This window comes from Hippoglossus stenolepis, chromosome 20, assembly GCF_022539355.2.
Source record: "Hippoglossus stenolepis isolate QCI-W04-F060 chromosome 20, HSTE1.2, whole genome shotgun sequence".
Taxonomy (NCBI): Eukaryota; Metazoa; Chordata; class Actinopteri; order Pleuronectiformes; family Pleuronectidae; genus Hippoglossus; species Hippoglossus stenolepis.
The window spans coordinates 4,000,220-4,004,271 of NC_061502.1; the positions used below are offsets into that span (position 1 = coordinate 4,000,220).

Sequence of the window (4,052 nt, forward strand, 5' to 3'; positions counted from 1 at the left end):
CTCAGGATTACTTTGGCAAACCTTTGTCAAGCGCTACAATACATAGTTACATCCACAAATGCCAGTTAAAACTTTACTGTGCCAAAAGGAAGCCTTATGTAAACCGTGTGCAGAAGCACCGTCGACTTCTCTGTGCTCGAAGGCATCTGGGATGGACCATAACACAGTGGAAACGTGTATTGTGGTCAGACGAGTCAGTATTTCAGGTCTTTTTTGGAAGAAATGGACGCTGTGTACTCCAGACCAAAGATGAAAAGGACCATCCAGACTGTTACCAGCAACAAGTCCAAAAGCCAGTGTCTGTCATGGTATCGGGTTGTGTCAGTTCCCTTTGCAAATGTTTTTACACTTTCTCTGAAAGTGGTGAGAGATTTTGGAGCAGCATTTGCTGCCTTCAAGACGACATCTTTTCCAGAGACATCCATGCATATTGCAACCCTACTGTTGCACACCTTAAGACTTGTTTGCAGGAAGAATGGGACTAAATGACACCTGAAACGCTTCATCACGTGGTGTCTTAAGTCCCTAAACGTCTTTAAAGTGTTGTGAAAAGGATTGCAACATTACAAAGTGGTAAATGCTTTACCGTCCTAATTTTTTTTTAAATATGTTACAAGATTTTGTAACATATTTGTTTTTATTGTAATACAGGTCAAAGATCATTTATAAATCACTGTTCTCAATTTTAATTTTAAATGTAACATACCGTCCCAACTTTTTCTGATTTGGGGTTGTATGTTGCAACCTTATGCTTAAACTATTAAAATTAATTTCACCCCATAATGACGAGATGAAAACCAAGTATTATCAAAATGTATCGAAAGGAAAAACATTGCAGAAGCAGGTCTGTCATTATATTTTGACATTTTCAACTGATCCTGTAATGGCTGCAAATCAGAAAATCTTTAGTGAGTTCATCGTGATGGTCAAGGATCCTCATCCTGTGGGGTCAGCACTGAACGGGACTGGTTACATGCGACAGGCATCTACTGTCGGACCGCATGAAGCAGAGCACTCGATTTGATTAAACAAATATCCATGGAAATTAAGAGGCTCTGTGCATGTGCTGACTGCTCCAGCTGACGTGGAGACATGCCATCAATGCAAATGGTCTTTGAACACAAAGCCTGGTCATCATTCTTTCCCATAACATACTGTAGCCCCACTCCAATATTGGTGTGCACCTGTTTGCCATGAAGCACAGTTGGATTTTTGTTTGCTAATTTCAGCAAAGATGTGTTAATCTTCTGTGTAAAGCCAAGGTAAGAGCTTTTCATCTCTGTGTTTTTATCTTTGTGATGCGATCTGAACAGAACCTATTAATTATTTGAACTAGAGAGAATTAAGATACTAATGCAACACCATGAAATCATGTCAGGCAGGATTTTAAAAAGTTTTTTAACAACCATATCCTTAATTCCTGTCATCCCCATTTTTGTTACCTCCCCTAAAGAGGTTATGTTTACCTGTCTTGTTTGTTTGTAAGCAGTTTTACACAGAATACATGATTTCCATGAGAAAAGGGTGTGGTATGGGTCAAGGAAGAAGCCAATAAAGTTTGGTGCAGATTTGAATCAGGGGGGAGATTCAGGCTTTTTTCTTTCTTTAACATTGCAAGAGGGTGTTTTTCAACTTTTTATACTCTTTTCCCAGGGAATAATTAATTGATCTCGATCGGGGGAAAAAATCAGGCGCATTTATGGAACTGAGTGTGTGCAATTTGGTGGAACTTGACTAAATTTAAGGGGACTGTCGGGCCATGGCGGGTCTACAGGTCATTCTAGTTTCTGCATGTAAAACCCTCACCCTTGTGGTCAAGTCAAAACCGAAATCCTTTTCCTTACAAAGCAAAAAATTGAGCATACTAGTTTTGTTCCAGCAACCTAGTTGCTTTGGTTGGTTTTGTATTTATATAGCGCTTTTCTAGTCTTGATGACCACTCAAAGCTCTTTACAGTACAGTTACATTCACACAGTGCATCTATTAGCAGAACTTTTTTTTTGTTCTATGAGGGGCAATTCGGGGTTCAGCATCTTGCCCAAGGACACTTCGGCATGCAGATGGGGAAGACTGGGGATCGAACTGCCGACCTTCAGGTTGACGGACAACCGCTCTACCCCTCAGCCACAGCCGCCTGCTGAAACTAAGCAGTTTCAGTGATCAGATTGAGGTAACCTTTATTGGAGAAGAGACTTAGTGACCGTCTTTGCAGATTTAGAGTAAGTAATTTAGTGATTCATTTTAATTGGAGAGCTGGTTCTGAAGAAAGTTTTTCTAGGGCTGTGAAAATCTTTTGGTCCTGGAAATTGAAAACTGAGGTAATGTGTAATTAAATGAAATACAGTAAATTGAGTAAATAAGAGCTGAGACGTATTATAACTTCTGATCTTGAAACTTGACTTCTGTGACGTATGTAAAGCTAATGATGTTATCTTGTAATTCAAAAATAACAGTGTATAAAGAAAGCATCAACACCTCTAGCAGTGTCAACAATAAGGGTCAAGCTTTACATATGATTTGAATATCATATGAATGACATTGCGTTATTATAATTTAATTCGAAGTAAATTAAAATAATAATATAGTAAAAATGTAATAATATTATGTTACATATAATTATCATTATTATTATTAAGTGTGATATTTTCCCATAATTTTAAGGGACATTGGATGACCCTGTATGTATTTGTGTACATGTGTTTCCTGTGAAACACATGTACACCTGCTAAAGTGAGTGTATAGCTGTGTCTCAATTCAGGGGTTGCTTCCTTCGGAGGCTGCATTTCATGACCGACTGCTTCACAGCAGCATGACTAAACTATGCTTTTATCCCTGAGAAACAAAGGCTCCAAAGGCTGGATCCTTCTCAGGTCAACCTATCCCAGGATTCATTGTGCTTCAGTAATAAATAGTTTTTCAAAGAGGTAATGGCACCAGCAAGTGAAGAGGCGTTCTTGAGTATCACACTTCAACTCAACTGAACAGCTAACTGTACACATTTTAAAATATGTTCTTTTCGTGTCCACGTTCACCTCTTTTGCTGGGCAACAGCAACAAGGGCAGCACAAGCTGGTGACACGATCGCAGAAAGTCTCTATACACCAGAACATCTGATTTTGGCTTTTGTGCTCTACACAACATGACATGTAGATGCAGCCCCTGAATCCAGATACATCTTATGTGTTTGTGTATTTGTGAGGCAGTTCATTGTCATTCTCATCTGAAATGTTTTCCCCCCAGAGTAACAATGTTTTCCAGAGTGTGTCTGTCTGATTCGGATTGGATATATCTACTATCAGGTAAATATGCTTCTCAGTCTGGGTTATATACTTTAAGACAGAAATATAACCAAGTGAATGTTTTGAATATACCCACTGTAATTCTGTCTTTATACTCTTATTACATTTTTGTTCAATCAATTAAATCTTGCATGTATAATAACATTAATTGACTAAATATTAAAAAGACAAAATAGAACTTTGTATTTACTGTAGAGCCTATGTAGCTGTTTTTTCCTCTGCAGGTATATAAACATGTATATATTTTAATTTGACAAAAGACTGAATCATGATAGAAAGTATAAATCTGTTGTTTACCTGTTCTTGTCATTGCAGGTCAATGCAGCAGGTGAGTCGTTTGGCAACATTGTCATACATTCAATAAGATTTTTCAGAAACCTCCGTAAATTGGACAAGAATTAAAGGGGACATAGCATGCAAATTCCACTTTGTTAGTGCTTCTACAGGTTAATGTGGGTATCTGGCATGTCTACCAACCCAAAACTTGGGAAAAACACTGTTTGTTATAGTTCCTCTGTCAACGTCATGCTGGCGCCGATGCGCTTCCTGGGTATTGTCGTAACAGAACTGAAGTTGAGATTTCTCGTCACCCTGACTGTATAGGTCAGCCCGCGATTCTCTCTCCGCTTGTTGTTGTACCTTGAATGTGGGGTTCGGGGTAAATGTGGTCTTCATGCCCCCCACCTCTCTTTCTCTCTGTCTGTCTGCTTGTGCTTGTAGGATGGGCAGAGGGACATAATATGTGATTGGGAA

At 38.8% G+C, this 4,052-nt stretch overlaps 1 long non-coding RNA gene across 1 annotated transcript; it reads left to right on the top strand.

Moving 5' to 3' along the window:
• The first annotated feature begins 1,135 nt into the window (after positions 1 to 1,135).
• Positions 1,136 to 3,284, top strand: LOC124851205. The gene is made up of 3 exons (XR_007032288.1): positions 1,136 to 1,262; positions 2,013 to 2,170; positions 3,241 to 3,284. It is a non-coding gene; the product is annotated as an uncharacterized LOC124851205 (long non-coding RNA).
• The last annotated feature ends 768 nt before the right edge of the window (positions 3,285 to 4,052 follow it).